The following is a 19,641-nucleotide window of genomic DNA, read 5'->3' as shown; positions in this document are numbered from 1 at the left end:
TTTCAGTGAGAGTCCGCTACTGAAAAATTCCTATTCCAAGTGCTGCATGTTACAAATATGAATTTTTTCATCATCCTTCACCTTCATTTATATGCTGGTTTTGTTTCAAGCAAGACAGACCTATTTTGCTTTTGTTTAAAGCAAGGCATACCCCCATTATGTTATTTCTCTGAGTGCCCGTTGCTTATTTTAATACTGTTTTTTTCCTTTTGATGATAGGAGCAATGTAGTAAGACCAAAACCATGTAAAATAAAATATAGAAGCTAAGGTGTTTTTAAAAAGGAGTGGGGAAACACTGTATCTATGGGATCCTAGAGAATTCACTTAGAGCTTTCTAACAGCCAGAGCAGATGTGTATCTTGTACTTGAACTTGCAGAGTCACTTGGTGAATGACAGGGTTGTTTGTGATTTCGGTGAAGGTAGGTTTTGTTTCATTGTTTGCTAGTTAAAATTCATGTTGAAGTTTTAATGCATTCTCTGTTAAAAGAGAACACACCCACAAAACAAACATGCAAGAAATGTTGCAGGTAAAGAAGTAAGTAAGTAAGAGTCATGTGTTTTTCTGTCATTTGTCGTTTGTGATTATGTGTGTGACTTTGTACTATTTTAGATTTTAATTTTGTTTTCTTTTTAATAATCTTTGGTTCAGAGAAAAGCATTTTATTATACATTTCATTCTCAGTACATTTTTGCATAAAGGAAAATACCTATTTGGAAGTGATTTACAAATAGATTAAATTCAAAATATAATTGACAGCCCTTTAGTAAACTGCTGAAAAAATATATATAACACTTCCATGTCACAGAGACCATTATGTTAGTTATTAATTATGATAAAATTTGAAATTCATCCATGTATAGTTTTGTTAATTACATAATTTAAGAGAATATTTTTATCAAAGAGATTTATATGTTTTAACTAATACATCTTTTAAAATATGCACATGAATTACATTCTGGCCTCAGACAAAGATGGATGACTTAAAATTGTGTAAAATAATGACACACAACCAATTTTAAAGAGCTTAATTTCCTTTTGATGGCATGTGTGTACACCATTGTGTGGATGTTTTTGCATTGCTTTGAACATTAACATTTTCTCTGAATATTCTGTGTATCTAAGTAAGCATGATTGTGGTTCATTTCACTTAATGGTCATTCATATAAAATTAAAGCTTTGAGAATATTATTTGCTTCAACTAATACCAGCTATATTACTCTTTTATAGGATGGCTGATATTTTCACATAACAGAGAGTTTCCCGTCTCTTGACTTTTTTCATTTTATTGTACCATTTCTTTTACTGAAAATAGACTTATAATAAGTTCAAGGTGAAGTTTTCAGGCTCAAAGCTATTAGTCAGTTTTCATGTAAACAATCAGCCACAACCATTTTTGACATCATCTTTCTATTCATTCACCTTTGCATCCTGTTATGTAAATAACCATACCTGTGTGCTTTTAAAAATCACTATTTCTAATGTGTACATTAAAAAATCCTTAAGTATTCAATGCTTTTCTGCAAATAAATGTGAAGTGGGTGTATTGCGCCTTAGATTAAAGGCCAGTAAGGCAGACAAAAGGGACACCATTGCAAATTAAACCATAATGGTCTAAAGTATTATTAGGAGGTTCACAGATACTATGTTCCAATCAGGCTCAATAAGGGCTGAATTCCTATTATGTTTCTAAAGCCTTCAAAAAGACATGGGAAGGGACCCAAAGTTAAAGTCGTCAAATAAAACGCACTTAGGCCAAGAGCACATGAATGTATGACTGGGTAATAGGCCTTTCATCTTTGAAATAAAAACAGTCGAGTTCAATTGGAACTGAAGTTTCCCCCCTTTGAGAAAGTTTATTTTAATGAGTGTCCATTTTATGCGTGGGCTGCTCTTTAAATCCGGCCTGTGCCATTGAAATGTTACCCAATGAAGACGCAAGACAGATTGTCCAAGCTTGCGGCTATTGTTAGGGGTTGATGAAGTGTATGGGCCCTTATGGTTGATAACAGACGTAGATGGTCAAAGCCAATAAATAAAACTTTAACTCTGATTGTTGGGTGCTTTCTGCTGAAAAGGTTTCCATTAGCATGGATCTTTGGTTTTGAAGGACTTGTGAACCCAAAGGCAGCTTGTAGCTCTGTCACAAGCTTAAGTCACTTAGACAAGCAGCAGTCTGTCCTAGCTGATCAGCTCAGTTTGGCTTTTAAAATTCTAGACCTTTTTTTAGAAATCAGCTCTGTTAATATCTTGACAGACAGTTCTGTAACTTAACAGTATGTGAGTGCGCGGCACTGTTGCTTTCTCACAGACGTGGTTTAAGGAGGAGGTTAGTTTGTACTTTGCTTTATGGGGTCTTAGTAATGAAAATTATAGAATGAACCATTTAGTATGTTTTAAGGAGTTAATACTTGAGGCTGGGGAGGGGAGGAGGATATTTTACAAACAATGAGAGGCACAGGATCATCTCAAGCATCCTAAATGTTGGTTACTCACCCTTACAACATTCATAAGCTCTCTCCACATTTTTATTCTTCTAAATTTAATTTCATCTAATTTTTTGAGTGATGGGTACGATCATTTGAGTACTTATAGTTGTCCTAAAGGGCTTCCCTGGTGGCTCAGTGGTAAAGAACCCACCTGCCAATACAGGGGATGCAGTTTCAATCCCTGGGTCAGGAAGATCCCCTGGAGAAGGAAATGGCAACCCATTCCAGTATTCTTGCCTGGAGAGTCCCATGGACACAGGAGTCTGGTGGGCTAGTCCATGGGGTTGCAAAAGAGTCAGACATGACTTTGTGATTGAACAACTGCAGCAACAGTTGCCTAAAACCTACCAAAACCATTTGTCATGAGTCACAGTTCCTTGAAAAGCTTGCCCCAGTGACCTCAGAATTATGCAGCACTAATTTAGGACTTCAGAACGCATTGTACCCTGTGACAGTTTAAGTCGTGACTGTGGTAGTATGACAGGTGGAACCAGGATGACCTTGAAAGCATAACCCTGCCCTCACTACCTCACCACTGGAAGGTTAGCTAGGTGCTTTAGGGAATCTCTCATATTCTCCTTCCCAGTCACCCCGAGGAAAACCCCCCTGTGATATATTTGAGACAGAGATCCAAGTGGTGGCCCTCAGCCTGCATCTGCCATGCTACACGTGTTCTTGCATGCCTGGAACAGACCACTCAGCCCATAGGAAGCTCCATTGAACTTTTCCCCACCCCAAACAACCACTGGCTAACCACAGACCTAGATTGAACATGATGGTTGCGTTATGGAAAAGTGGACGTGGGATCCTGGACTGTGGCAGGATCTTCTCTACATTTTGTGGTAAATCTCTGAGTGAATAAAGTGACCAGCAAGGGTGACTTCCCTGGTGTTCCAGTGGTTAAGACTCCACACTCCCAATGCGGGGAGCCTGGGTTCGATCCCTGGTCGGGGAACTAGATCTGTAAACCCTGGCGCAGCCAAATAAATTTTCATTTAAAAAGTGACCAGCAAGGATGACACTGAGAGAAGTCAGGGGCAACAAGGAAATGAGAAAAGGTGGGTTAGGAAGCCTAAAGAGAGGGTAGCATAGGTGTTGTTGGCTAATTCACTTAAATTACCCAAAGGGTGTCCTTTTCTGTCCCTTTTTTTTTCCAGTGGTAACGTGTGTAGTTTATAACCATGCTCACAGTTAGCGATTTCCTATCTGTTCCTCAGTAAAGATTGCGGTTGTTGTTTTCTCAGTATATTTCCATGGAATCAGACTTTAAAAAGATTGTCAAAAAGTTTCCAGCATTTTTCTCTTCCAGAAAGGACAATCTAAGTATGAATTTAGAAAAAACAAGGGGTCTTTTAAAACAATGGTCTTTGAAGAGGAACACAAATCTTCATTCCTACCAAATTTCATGGTAGATATGTACAAATTTCCTTCTAGAATTCTGGTCTGTAATTCATGAGTTCGAGGCCTTGAGAGATATCAAGGTCTCCCATCTTTTACCCAAGTCCCCTCTTTCCTTATTCCTACATTTGGTTGTTTCATGCTTTGCATTCCCAAATAAGGAGTATGCCAGCTCTATTCAGACATAAGGAGAATGGATCCTTCTTCTTTCTAAACAGCATCCCTGTTCTTTATATCACTGGAGTAAATATTTGTTGAAAATATGCTAAAATGTTGAGTTTGTCCTGGTGTTTTTTTGAAACCTTTAAAAATCTCATCACCACCACTTGCAGCTATTTGTCCTGAGAGCAAAGTGACGGGGGCATCAGTTTTCATACGGTATGTGACACAGAACCAGAAATGGGACGCTGTCGTATCCGCATCTCTCTGTCACCGAGGAATGACCTCAGACTTCCTGATCAGTTCTGACAAGTCACTGACAGTTTGCAGGAGAAGCACATATGTGACAAAGGACAAGCAGGGGCTACACGTATAAGCAAGAACCCTCCAATTCTGACTAGAGGGAGTCAAGTTGCTGACAACTCTGGTATTTGGAGGCTCTTGTTTTTCTTGTTAAATATGACTTCAAAAGATCACAGGTTCTCACTCTTCCAGACAGGCAGGTTTTCTGCTGATAGAGTCCATGACTAAATGGCAGGTCACACCGATTTCAGTGCTAATGTGTTCATGGTCTTTTTGCCAGTTTGTGTATGAATTTGCACACATTTATGGACATAATTCTGGATCTTGAATGATAAAGGATAAATTGTTGTTAGTTACAAAAACTACAATTGAAGTGTTTTAAAACCATGTTTAGCATAAAAATGGGCCCCTTTGGCTCAAGTTTGAGTCTTAAAATGTTAATGTCTGTCCCTTTCGCAGATGTAACAGAGGCCACATAGAATAGTGGTTAGGAGCTTAGATATTGAAGCCAGATCTCATGGGTTTGAGTTATGAATCCACTTAAGAATTGGGCTACGTTCACATGGAACTCTGTTCAATGTTATGTGGCAGCCTAAATGGGAAGGAGTTTGGAGGACAATGGATACAGTATATATATGGCTGAGTCCTTTTGCTGTTCATCTGAAACTGTCACAACATTATTTGTTAATCAGCTATACACCAATACAAAAGAAAAATGAAAAAAAAAAAAAAGAGTTGAGCTATGTTGCGCACAGTAGCTGATATTTCTGGGAGTCAGTGTGTCCTTTTTTTTTTTTTTTTTTTCTTTTTTTCTTTTTTAATTTTTATTATTATTATTTTTTTTTCCCAGTGGGTTTTGTCATACATTGATATGAATCAGCCATGGATTTACATGTATTCCCAATCCCGATCCCCCCTCCCACCTCCCTCTCCACCCGATTCCTCTGGGTCTTCCCAGTGCACCAGGCCCGAGCACTTGTCTCGTGCATCCCACCTGGGCTGGTGATCTGTTTCACCATAGATAGTATACATGCTGTTCTTTTCAAATATCCCACCCTCACATTCTCCCACAAAGTTCAAAAGTCTGTTCTGTGTTTCTGTGTCTCTTTTTCTGTTCTGCATATAGGGTTATCGTTATCACCTTTCTAAATTCCATATACATGTGTCAGTATGCTGTAATGTTCTTTATCTTTCTGGCTTACTTCACTCTGTATAATGGGCTCGAGCTTCATCCATCTCATTAGGACTGGTTCAAATGAATTCTTTTTAATGGCTGAGTAATATTCCATGGTGTATATGTACCACAGCTTCCTTATCCATTCATCTGCTGATGGGCATCTAGGTTGCTTCCATGTCCTGGCTATTATAAACAGTGCTGTGATGAACATTGGGGTGCACGTGTCTCTTTCAGATCTGGTTTCCTCAGTGTGTATGCCCAGAAGTGGGATTGCTGGGTCATATGGCAGTTCTATTTCCAGTTTTTTAAGAAATCTCCACACTGTTTTCCATAGCGGCTGTACTAGTTTGCATTCCCACCAACAGTGTAAGAGGGTTCCCTTTTCTCCACACCCTCTCCAGCATTTATTGCTTGTAGACTTTTGGATAGCAGCCATCCTGACTGGCGTGTAATGGTACCTCATTGTGGTTTTGATTTGCATTTCTCTAATAATGAGTGATGTTGAGCATCTTTTCATGTGTTTGTTAGCCATCTGTATGTCTTCTTTGGAGAAATGTCTGTTTAGTTCTTTGGCCCATTTTTTGATTGGGTCATTTATTTTTCTGGAATTGAGCTGCAGGAGTTGCTTGTATATTTTTGAGATTAATCCTTTGTCTGTTTCTTCATTTGCTATTATTTTCTCCCAATCTGAGGGCTGTCTTTTCACCTTACTTATAGTTTCCTTTGTAGTGCAAAAGCTTTTAAGTTTCATTAGGTCCCATTTGTTTAGTTTTGCTTTTATTTCCAATATTCTGGGAGGTGGGTCATAGAGGATCTTGCTTTGATTTATGTCGGAGAGTGTTTTGCCTATGTTCTCCTCTAGGAGTTTTATAGTTTCTGGTCTTACATTTAGATCTCTAATCCATTTTGAGTTTATTTTTGTGTATGGTGTTAGAAAGTGTTCTAGTTTCATTCTTTTACAAGTGGTTGACCAGTTTTCCCAGCACCACTTGTTAAAGAGGTTGTCTTTTTTCCATTGTATATCCTTGCCTCCTTTGTCAAAGATAAGGTGTCCATAGGTTCGTGGATTTATCTCTGGGCTTTCTATTCTGTTCCATTGATCTATATTTCTGTCTTTGTGCCAGTACCATACTGTCTTGATGACTGTGGCTTTGTAGTAGAGTCTGAAGTCAGGCAGGTTGATTCCTCCAGTTCCATTCTTCTTTCTCAAGATTACTTTGGCTATTCGAGGTTTTTTGTATTTCCATACAAATTGTGAACCAGGAAGAAATAGAAGATCTTAACAGACCCATCACAAGCAAGGAAATCGAAACTGTCATCAAAAATCTTCCAGCAAACAAAAGCCCAGGACCAGATGGCTTCACAGCTGAATTCTACCAAAAATTTAGAGAAGAGCTAACACCTATCTTACTCAAACTCTTCCAGAAAATTGCAGAAGAAGGTAAGCTTCCAAACTCATTCTATGAGGCCACCATCACCCTAATTCCAAAACCAGACAAAGATGCCACAAAAAAAGAAAACTACAGGCCAATATCACTGATGAACATAGATGCAAAAATCCTTAACAAAATTCTAGCAAACAGAATCCAACAACATATTAAAAAAATCATACACCATGACCAAGTGGGCTTTATCCCAGGAATGCAAGGATTCTTTAATATCCGCAAATCAATCAATGTAATACACCACATTAACAAATTGAAAGATAAAAACCATATGATTATCTCAATAGATGCAGAGAAAGCCTTTGACAAAATTCAACACTCATTTATGATTAAAACTCTCCAAAAAGCAGGAATAGAAGGAACATACCTCAACATAATAAAAGCTATATATGACAAACCCACAGCAAGCATCACCCTCAATGGTGAAAAATTGAAGGCATTTCCCCTGAAATCAGGAACAAGACAAGGGTGCCCACTCTCACCACTACTATTCAACATAGTGTTGGAAGTGCTGGCCACAGCAATCAGAGCAGAAAAAGAAGTAAAAGGAATCCAGATAGGAAAAGAAGAAGTAAAACTCTCACTGTTTGCAGATGACATGATCCTCTACATAGAAAACCCTAAAGATTCTACCAGAAAATTACTAGAGCTAATCAATGAATATAGTAAAGTTGCAGGATATAAAATTAACACACAGAAATCCCTTGCATTCCTATATACTAACAATGAAAAAACAGACAGAGAAATTAAGGAAACAATACCATTCACCATTGCAACAAAAAGAATAAAATACTTAGGAGTATATCTACCTAAAGAAACAAAGGACCTATACATAGAAAACTATAAAACACTGATGAAAGAAATCAAAGAGGACACAAACAGATGGAGAAACATACCGTGTTCATGGATTGGAAGAATTAATATTGTCAAAGTGTGTCCTTATCTATAAAAGAAGGATAGCTAAGCTCATTCTTCACCAAGTTGTGAGGAGTATGTGGGTTACTCCCTGTGAAGCTGTTAGAACAGGTCTGGCATCTGGTGGTTCAGTTCAGTTCAGTCGCTCAGTCGTGTCTGACTCTTTGAGACCCCTTGGACGGCAGCACGCCAGGCTTCCCTGCCCATCACCAACTCCCAGAGTTCACTCAAACTCATGTCCAGTTAAGTTAGTGATTCCATCCAACCATCTCATCCTCTGTCGTCCCCTTCTCCTCCTGTCTTCAGTCTTTCCCAGATTCAGGATCTTATGGTGGGTGCCACATAATTATTTTTAAATTGTATTGCTGAACTGTTGTATATCCAATGTGCAATTTCTATGAAATGGCATAGTGTAAAAAGAGAGGGTCTATGAGTTCATAGTTTTGATCATATTTGGGAAAAAAATGAAGCCATTATCCCTTGAAAATTCTTTTGTTTGCATCTGTCTTTCTTCTCCTTTTGGAATTCCAATGAATTACATTGTTTAGACTGCTTTTTACTGTCCAACAGGTCAACACAACTGTTTTATTTCTTTTATACCTTTTTTTCTTCCTTTTGGATACTTTCTATTGCTATTTCTTCAAGTTGACTGATCTTTTCTTCTACAGTATCTAATAAAATTTGCTGTTGATCTCATCCAGTATAGTTTCATTTCAGATTTTTTTTTTAATCTCTAAAATTTATATTTTAAACCTCCCATTTCTTTTGAAGTTCATGTTTTATCTGATGTTCTGAGTGAGTATGGTATGTCATCTGCCAATTTTTATTCTCTTTAATGTTTTTGTGGCAACTTTTATCAATTGACTTTTTATCTGTATTTTCCTACTTCTTTGTTTGCCTAATAGTTCTTTTGTGTGCTGGACATTGAGGATTTTATTTGGGGGTGTCACATTTTTTTCTGACAGTGTACTTTGTTCTGGCATGCAGTTAAGCTTCTTGGCATCAGTGTGATTAATTTGAAACTTGCTCTTCAACTTTATAACTTTGGGTCCTGAAAGGATCATTTGACAAGTCTCATACAACACACTGACAACTTTTGTTTGATGGTGCTACTTATTCATTCACTTATTAATTAGCTCTCTATTTTATCCATTCACCTACCTACTTTATTGAATTTCTCTGATATGGTTAAATTGAATAAGTATCCTCAAGGAACTTAACCGTTCAGGAGAGAAGATCCATGTAGAGATATCATCAGACAGTGATACATGCAAACTGCTGGAGAATCTGCTAGTATCTTTCTTTTCCCATGTGTATATATGGATGTTCAACCAAAGTGTACCCTTGTACTGAACTTTCTTTTCTCTGTGATGATTCTCTCTTGGCTTCACAGTGTTTAAGAAAATTTCAGTATTATAAAGATGTATACTTATATACGTATATGTATATATATATATGTATATATATAGTAAATACGTATATTAGGAGGAGAAATGTATCTACTTTTATAACAATTCAAGCATTGATTCAACCAGTATATGTTGATTGGCTACCATGTGACTAAAACTGAAGCTACAACCATGAACAAAACAAAGTCCTTTCAAAATGCAAATTCAAAGGGCATAATCAAGCAGTGATAATGTATAACGAATTACAAAATCATGACTCTGTATTTATCTTCCTGCTTTTAAAGTGACATAATGATTCTAGCATTGACTTACTGGTAGAAAAATTGCCCCTTGGACAGGCCAGCTTATTCCTCGTTATGAGTTCCAGATCCAAAGTGCTGCTGAAAATGGCTAGTTCCAGAGAAATGTTTTTAAAGAGGGTTGCTGATGTACCTGTGAAAGTACTATTATTGTACATACAAATTGGATTCCTTTTTGTAGAGTTCCAGGGTATGAATTCAAGAAGATTCTTAATTGCAGAAGAAAGGCCAGGCTAGGAGCTCCTAGCTAACATTTGGAGCTCCTAACTCCACATGCTACTACTATTCCTGCTGCTGCGATTTCCTGAGTATCAGTGTCTGCTGGGGCCCTGCTCAGTATTCTGTGAAGTTCTCCACTTAATCTTTCATCCTTAAAGAATTGTAGGATGTGAAGAATAATAATAGTACAGAAGAGAAAAAGTGAGGATGGCCATAAAAATCCTTTTTTAAAGTATTTATGAAAATGAGACATACCAAGACAGAAATAGTTTTCAATCTGCATTATTGGAAGCGCTATAATAAGACTATTAGCACATCCTGTGCTGCAGATTGTAAACTGCAGTTAGCACTGTTGTTTTGAGCTCCCCTGCTGGCTCAGACGGTAAAGAATCTCTGTACAGGAGACCCAGGTTGGATCCCTGGGTCGGGAAGAGCCCCTGGAGAAGGAAATGGCAACCCACTCCAGTATGCTTGCCTGGAGAATTCCATGGACAGAGGAGCCTGGTGGTTTACAGTTGATGTGTCTTTAAGCCTTTCCTTTCCTGATGCCACACCTGTTGTGGTCCCACCATGGCCCCTTCCCAGAGAGTGAAGGGGACGGGCTGACCTTCAGCTCCTGATCCCAGGGCAGTGGGGCTGCGGATGCAGACAGACACCAGTGGGCTTAGAGTGCAGGCACGACTGAGCAACTAACACTTTCACTTCTCTCATTATTGTCGGTTTGATGACTGAATAGGTGGCTTTCTGAGCAAGGCTTATTTGGAAGATTCAAATCAAATTCTAGAAGGAAGGTTTTCTAGAAGGAAGGCATAGTGTAAGAATACTGGAAGGACTTCCCTGGTGGTCCAGTGGTTAAAACTCTTGCGTTTCCAATATAGAGGGCAAAGGTTTGATCCCTGATCAGGGAACTACACTTCCACATGCTGCACAGCTTGGCAAAAAAAAAAAAAAAAAGAGAGAGAGCTGGCAATTTAATATAACTCTTACAAGAATGTCTCTAGTATCTCCGCCTTCCTCAACAGCAAATAACCCCCTTAGCTAGCTTTCCCAAGAGTTACCTAAAAGATGAGTGGCAGATGAGATTAAAATGGTCAGGGGACATATGCCCCAGGGTGCTTTTCACACACCTTGGCTTCCTTCTCTAAGGCTGGGGCTCCTTCCATAGGGAGACAGATAACAAGATCTACGCTGAGCAGGAAGCCTTTCCTGATGCCACGCCTGTTCTGGTGCAAATGGCCCCTTCCCAGAGAGCGGAGGGGTGGGCTGACCTCCAGTGCCTGTCCCAGGGCGGTGGGGCTGCAGATGCAGACAGACACCGGTGGGCTCAGAGTGCAGTTGGGAAAGCGTTTCCACTCAGCTGTGAAGTGTCTAAAAACAAGAGAGCTGGTTTGCAGCTGATTCTGCTGTTCACGAAGTTGTAGCGAATCTGTGTCTGTGCTGAGAGACAGAGAATATTAACGAGTGTTGCTGGAACCAAAGTTTCCTCTAGCTTTGTCTGCTGGTGGATTACATTTTCAAAGATTTGAAAAATGGAACTTCTGCTCCATCCCTCCTCCCAGCTCTATACCTCCCCTCCCCCTTCTAAACATACCAGAGGGAAAGAGACAATGTGCAGTGTGCTTTTTTCTAGATGTGCAGTTTGTTATGCTGGTAGACAAGGTATTTTTAAGTTGGAAAAGATATGTGTAGTTTTATTCTTTAAGCTCTCTAGGGAGAGTTCCCACTTTAAACTGCTACAAAGTAGGTATTCCCTTTTAATAATTAGGTTGCTTGAAGATTTTATATAATGTTTAATATTAAGTTAATTTGGAGGTAAGATATTTTGTCTATTTTTATAAGGTGCTTTATGCCTCTATATGTTCATATTATATATATTTATACAAACATATTCCAAATAAATATATAAAAATATATGTTTTGCAGGCTGCTTTGTATTTATACATCTGTAACTAAACCATTGACTGATCCATTCATGAAATTTTTTGAGTTCCTACTATGTGCCACATATCAGCCCTTCTAAATTCTGTTAACACATTTTGCTCTTAGTTTTACTTTTATTATCTATTCTGGGAATTTTTCATGTGTCTTTTAATTTTATTATTTTCATCTCTTCAGTTACCTGCTGAAAACTCTTCAGTACTGGGTTTGAAATGGCTAAATGAGAGGGTATCACAAACAGTATAAAGCAGCAAGTGGAAAGGTCCAGGGTGTCTAGTAATTCCGATACTGACTTTACACATTTTAAAAATGTTTTATTCGTGCCTTTGTGGTTTGTCCTGAGAGACATCTTTCCTTAAAGATTCCATGGACAACAATATCGTGCTCGGTCAGTTTCCCAGAGTACCAAAGAAGAGTTGATGGGATATTGGCTCATCGTGAGAATGGGAGGAGGGTGACTTGCTGATGAGTAGGGTAAACTGGTAGCAGCAACAGGGGCCAACGAGAGAGCAGAAGACGATGTCATAGACCCGCCAAGGTCAGTGTATTTAAGAGAATAAAGCTAAAATTTCATTCAAATCTTTTGTAATCTTAAACGAAATATATACATTATTTACACACGAGACTCAAAGTTTAGTCTAGATAAGATTTGTACTCTGTTGCCCAACACTTGTTTACTCAATGTTTGGTATTGAGACAGACTGACAGATAAGGAAGGAAAAAATGTTGCCTTTGCCTCTTTCTGCTCATGGCCAGTGTTCCCAGAGGCCACTGTGTGTATTTGGATAGTGGGAAATGACAGCAATCTTGCCTGGATTAGAATTATGTCTCTGGGCTTCTCTGGTCGCTCAGATGGTAAAGAATCTACCTGCAGTTCGGGAGACCCTGGTTCGATCCTTGGGTTAGGAACATATCCTTGAGAAGGGAATGGCTACCCACTCTGGTATTCATGCCTGAAAAATTCCATGAACAGAGGAGCCTGGGGGGCTACAGTCCATGGGGTTGCAAAGAATCGGACACGACTGAGCGACTAGACCAACGCTTTTACTCACTTTCACTTTTTCAGGGACTTCCCTGACGGTCCAGTGGTTAAGACTCTGCACTCTCCATGCAGGAGGTGTGGGTTTGATTCCTTGTCAGGGAACTAAGATCCCACATACAGTCTGGTAAAAAAAAAAAAACAAAAAAAGAATTATATCACTAGCACTTCTGATTCCCAGTGTAGTTCCCCTCTACCTTTCTTCCTCCCCTCACTGCCCATATACCCAGAGTATATCTCTTTCTTTCTGGTTACACTGTGATAGTGAATTATAAAAAATAGCCACATCCAATTTCCTATTGGTAAGTATTTACCAATAAGACCTTATTCAAAAGTCCAGAGTTTATCATGGGTCAAGTTTACAATTGATTTTGGACTTTTAAATCTTTGGAAAAACAAGTTAGAGGCCAAGAAAAATGGGAAAAAAAAACACCAAAGTTAATAAAATGTTAATATTTTGGTGAAATTGTTTACCAGTATAACTTGGAAATAACTGACCCTACAGCAAAGAACAGTCCAGGAGACACTGTCCATTTTGAATCACAGCTGAATTCCATTCCCAGTGATTTTAAGTCATGTTTAAAGTAGAATCTATTAAGATTTTAACCAGCTTTTCTAGTCTGATATGAGTTTGAGCAAGCTCCCGGAGTTGGTAATAGACAGGGAAGCCTGGTGTGCTGCAGTTCATGGGGTTGCAAAGAGTTGGACACGACTGAGTGACTCAACTGACTGACTGACTAGTCTGATTGGGTTGGTGAGGTCTCTGTTTGCTCAAAAGAGAGGAAGAGGTTCCTCTTCAGTCCTGAATATATGCCCCTGGATTACACGTTTGCCCAGAAAAAAGAACTTTCACCTGGAGGTGACATCAGAAAGCTGATTGACTAGTCAGTTATCAGGGGAATGTGGACTTGAATCAGACAAATATGTTGGAACAGATAATAGACTCTGGAATTTGGGAAATAATGTTGGCTCGGATATTCATTTTTTTGACCTCTAGGGACCCTCAAAACTAAATGAACATGAACTCCATTAAGGATGAAAGCATTATCTTAGTAAAACTCTGAGGCTTTCATTTTCTCTCTTGAAGGCTTGTTTGCTACAACACATATGTTGCACAGCATATGCATTTTGAGTTATTCAGGTGTAGATTCTAAGTGCATACTAATGCATTCTGTTTAAAACGGAATTATTCAGGGTTTCTAATGCAACTTCTGATCCTATGAGCCACTCAATGACATTAAATAGATATATTGTTCAATTCCACTTTTGATAGTGATCTAAATACTTTCTTTTAAGAAAGCATTTTTCTGATAATAATCTTTGCTCTCATTTCTAGGGGACTTCCTATGTGTCAATGAGGCATTACTGTTACTGCACTACTTTAATAGAGATGAGATTCAAAGAGGTGAGCACCTGTAACGTGAATAGCTAAGACAGGTGCAACCCAGGTCTTCCTTGAAAGCCAATCTTGGTGGTGATGTTGGAAAGCCTCTCTATCTAGCAAGATTGTTGTTTATCGGAGTTATTATAATACTTTTGGCTTCACAGGTGGCGCTAGTGGTAAAGAACCTGTCTGCCAATGCAGGAGACATAAGTGACGAGGGTTCCATCCCTGGTTTAGGAAGGTCCCCTGGAAGAAGGCATGGCAACCCATTCTGGTATTCTTGCCTGGAGAATCCCATGGACAGAGGAGCCTGGCGGGCTGCAATCCATGGGGTCGCACAGAGTCAGACACGACTGAAGAGACTTAGCACTCATGCATATAGTATTTTTAACACAGGATGAAATGGACTGGATTAAATCCGGTTGATGAGAATCGAACATGGGCATGCCTAGCCACTGAGTCGTGTATGACTCTTTGCATCCCCACGAACTATAACCTGCCAGACTCAGACTCCTCTGTCCATGGGATTTCTCAGGCAAGAATACTGGAGCGGGTAGCCATTTCCTTCTCCAGGGATTCTTCCCAACCCGAGACTGAACCCACAACTCCGTCTCCTGCATTGGCAGGTGGGTTCTTTGCCATGGCGCCACCTAGGGAGCCCGGATTAGAATACTAGAGCTGTTATTTAGGACAAGAACTTATTTCCCTTGTCCTGAAGCAACCAAGATTTCATGCTGCAACATGTTTTTCAGAAACCAAATACAGGAAAGAAGCTTTCAGAGTTGCTAAACTTTTGACAACTATTTCTGTTCCGTTAGAATTAGAACCGTAATGACCAAAGTTTAAAAGATTGGAAGTTACACACTTAAATGACTAATAATTCAGTATGTTAGTCTATGGGAAATATATGGGAAATTAGTATATGAGAAGAATAAATGTTTGTAGAATAACTGTCTTCCTAGCTTAAGAGTATGAAAGAGCCCCTAAATTACATATTCTTCCTTAGTACTCATTATTGGTACATTGTACTCAGAGTTTGATAGTCAAGTTTACCATGAATTCTAGCCTCACCTTTGCACGCTATAGTTTCCTTGAATTAGGGTCAAGTCTACAGATGTATAAGATATACTTTTGTTTCAAAGACAATTCTACTGAATATATCTCCCAAGAAAATATTATCATAAGCTTGAAATTTGCTAGCATCTGACTAGAGAAATTCTTAATACTGTTTTCTTCTTCTAGCAAAGTATTTTCAAATAGGCATTTAATAGTAAGCAGTTCTTATATAACTAAAAAATTAAGGCTGGTTTTAGACCTCCTGGGTTATAATAACCCATTGGAGTTTGGAAGGCTTATATACACCACAGTGTTAAGTGCTCCAGACATCAAAGTGCCTGGATTTTATTGTTCTCGCTGAATCACTGTATTATCTTGATACTTTCTAGCATTTTCAGTACAATTATCGAAACAGTTATAGTGGCTCTAAAGGAATGTAATTGGAAAAGAAAGATGGCCTGTACTGGATGAAATTCTTAATTAATCTTTCACTGTTAAATTGTTCAAAATTAATCAAGTATATTGCCTATAAGGAGGCAACTACACTTTACATACCTCAGTATTATCATCACCAAGTCATATATTAAAAGTTAATTTCTGATTTAAAAGTGTACTTTAACTGCAAAGCCATCAATCCTAAATAATTCCATTACCAAAAAAAAAAAAAAAAATCTTATAATACCAAAGAACATGATAGCGTACTTTTGCTTAACATTTGAAGAGTTTCTTTTTGTTGTTGTTGTGAGCTTTGCAACATCACATTAGGATGTTTGTTCTTACTACTAACCTGATTTGGGAATACTATTCATTCACTCATTGATTCATTCATTTATTCCTCACATATTCATTGAAAAAGTTAGATTTTGCGCATTGAGAATAATGACTGAAATGCAATAGCAATTTTCTGTTGTGTCAGGAGGCAATAAACAACTTGAGTTCTAATCGTATTTGCGGATAAATATCCTTGGGGCTATTTGAGAAAATTATGAAAAGGTGGTCTCCCTCCACCCCAACTTGTTTTGAATTATGCAGATTATACTCTTCACTGGTTCTCAATATTTTTACCACCTTAACACACCATAGTGACAAGACACACCCCACCAGACACACTTGGCCCCTAGGGCAGTGCTTCTCGGCTGGAAAAAGAAAGTCACTTGTCCCTTTGCTGGAGCTGGAGATGAGTGAGTCCCTTGGCTCGCTGCCCTGTTCCTAGGTTCAGAATCACCAATAAATGATATCTTCCTTAATTATGGAGCAGGCCACAGAGGTAAATACCTCAATACATCCAGTGTAAGACCCGTATGTTCCTAATACAGTCAGTAGAACTACATAACTTTAGTGGATTTTTTTCCCCTAACAAATCAACTAGTTATTTAATTCAATCAATTAACTATATTTTTGTGTGTTTTGGTCTTCCCTGTGGTTCAGATGGTAAAGAATCTGCCTACCAATGTAAGAGACCCGGGTTCAAACCCTGGGTCGGGAAGATCCCCGGTAGGAGGAAATGGCAGCCCACTCCAGTATTCTTGCCTAGGAAATCCCAGGACACAGGAGCCTGGCGGGCTATAGTCTATGGGGTCGCAAAGAATCGGACCCGACTGAGTGACTAACACTTTATGTGTTTCACAAGACATAACGTATATAACATTGGCTGGGCACTTTATAAAGATGTGATTATGAGCAGGACCATTTTTTCTTACATTATGACTTAGTCTGTCATTTTTTGTGTGATTTTTAAAATTATATTTATTTTTAATTGATGATTGCTTTACAAGATTGGTTTGGTTTCTGTCACACATCATGTGACTTAGCCATAGGTGTACATGTGTGCCCTCTCTCCTGAGTCTTCCTCCCACCTCCCACCCCATCCCACTGCTCTAGGTTGTTACAGTGGGGTGTAACAACTCAAATTCCCATTGGCAATCTGTCCGACATATGGTGGTGTATATGCCTGCATGCCACTCCCTCCATTCACCTCACCCTCTCCTTCCTCTCCCCACCCTTGTCCGTAAGTCTGTTCTTTACATCTAAGCAGGACCATTTTAAGATAAAGGTGTAACAGATGTTCCTCAAAGCCAGACTAGCCTGAAATACTGTATTTCATGGAATGTAGTCAGGTCTGAGATGTTTTGATGACGGACGGCTCTTGATTTTACCAAAGGTGTCAACAGCCGCCACCTGGCTGGCAGAGGCTATAAGGAGCTGTTTCAAAAACGTTAAGATGTAAAGAAACGTGCTGTTGTTCTTAGAATCAATGACATAGGTTACTAGCTTTTCCTGAAAAATTCTGATAAATACTGTATTCTTTTTTTCCCCCAATACTGTATTCTTAAAACCTATTTGTAAAGCACATAAAATCTATACATTAAGAAAGACTTAAGTTACTTAGCTAAGGAGTATCATATGTATCCAGTGGGATATGTTGATTGAATGCCTTCAAGTTGGGTAAAATCTTTTCTGTAGTGAGCTAGTCATACAATTAAGTGGGATGATGCATGAGTAGAATGGACAGTTACTTGTCTTTTTATTTCTTCACCTTAAGAATTATCTCAGCTTTGCCTCTTTTAAATAGATACATTTCCCTGAGAATTAACCTATCAGATCCCTAACAACTTAGTATGAGGTGTTTTTTTTTTTTTTTTTATTGTTTTCTCTCCTGGCTGGGAATTAGAAAAACGCAGCACACAAAAGGATGCACTGAAGAAAAATTTGTGCTGTTTCTCTGTTTTGCTCAGTCTCCTATAAAGACTTCATTTACCAACTACAGTGTCAGTTTTAGAAAACCACGTTGAGAAACCAGCAAACCAAAAGTTAAATGAAGATGGCATCTCTTAAAAGTTAAAATGATGCATGTACTTTAAACTGTGATGTTAGATGATCAATTAAAATGCTTCTTGAAAAAGGCAGATTATTACATTATTTGTTAGTTCAAGCATCTGTAAAATTTCCAAAATATGTACTCTTACTGTGTAAAGATTCAAAGGCTAAATTAAAACAATCAGGTGTGCCAACGCATTATCTCAAATTCATATATTTTCTTCCTTTTCTGAATGAGGGAGCTGGTGGGACCAACAGCTGTTTCTATTATGTATTAATAGTTTAGGATGCACTGCTTTCTCTTGTTCACTCTGTGAACTATGAGGGTTTCTAATGCTTCATACTTGAGTCAAGGGATTTATCCTGATGGCCTTGCTATTACTTAAGATTTTCCTGGTTTCTTTTGTATGGTCTTAAATTTGATTTAGAGGTATCATCAAATTTCATTTGCATTAAAGGCACAAAATAAACAAGCATGCAAGAGTCAGACTGCTTTATACAAACAGTAGAGCATCATGTTGGGGGAGATTTTCCCATCCTTCTGTTATGTAAGCAAATCATGCAAACCAAGATAATTTGTCTTAAAAAACTAGGTGATTTTTTTTTTCTCCTATTGAATAGGGGCTACCTTTTATTTTGTTCAAAAACACATCTTTACCGTGTATTTTTTGGCACAGAATAGAAACATTGAATGAGATAGCATTTTGTTGAACAAGATAGAATTATTGAAAGAAATAGAAGACAAAGCCCCCAACCCCTTCAATAAGCTCCTTTCAGCCCATCTCCAACATGGTGACATTGCTACCGACAGGGTTTGTCACCCATAAATTTCCAGCTTATTCCCATCTCTTCATAAATTGACTAAATTTTTTGAAAGAAAAAATATATATAGGTGTATAAAATACCAGTTACAGGTTGTGTTCTATTTAGCCCTTGATTGAAACGTATTGCTGCTCAATATCTTTTCGCTATGAAAATTATAATATGGAACAGAGATTAGAATGAAATTATCATGGCTAGAAGGCATTTACTCAGTGGTGGCAGCCGCATAAACCTGGGTCCTGAGAATGATGATAATGTGTTAGGTTCTGCATGCCCGATATTATTGCCGTACATTATGTATGTTTCATTTATACTATTTCGCACACACCAGCAACGCTGACAGATAGGTAATTACTCTCTGCGCCAATGAACAGTTATCAGCAGCACCACTGTTTATTGCTGGAATGAAGTGCGTTTGTCAGTCAAGGTCACTTGTTTGTGTGTCCTCTTTAATAGTTCCTTCACAGTTGTTGAACTTTGCACGTAGTTCTTATGGCAGTGTTCCTGGAGGTTGCTCTACTACTTAATGCGTTTCTCAGGTTACCAAAGTCACTTGTATTTATCACTTTAATTGATAAACAACTAAGTTGCGGGAAGCAGAACTGAAGATGTGAAAGAACATATTTTGCTCGTCAGCTGATCCCACGAGGTTTTCAGTAATGAATGACCGACCCCATACAGATGCTTTCAGCGCAAACTCTCTGAGCCAGCCTGAGCTGGTGAAATCTCATTTTATAACATTAACCTTAATTTCAGCTGCTGATGGATACTG

At 38.5% G+C, this 19,641-nt stretch overlaps 1 protein-coding gene across 1 annotated transcript in view; it reads left to right on the top strand.

The window, feature by feature from the left end:
- LOC133042622 (cytochrome P450 7B1) overlaps positions 1-19,641 on the top strand; it is a 172,646-nt gene that overhangs the window by 58,462 nt on the left and 94,543 nt on the right. The gene's annotated exons all lie outside the window — the stretch shown is intronic.

Source organism: Dama dama, chromosome 21, assembly GCF_033118175.1.
Source record: "Dama dama isolate Ldn47 chromosome 21, ASM3311817v1, whole genome shotgun sequence".
In the NCBI taxonomy this organism is placed as follows: Eukaryota; Metazoa; Chordata; class Mammalia; order Artiodactyla; family Cervidae; genus Dama; species Dama dama.
The sequence above is the reverse complement of the archived record's forward strand: the minus strand, read 5'-3'. Positions and strand labels throughout refer to the sequence as shown.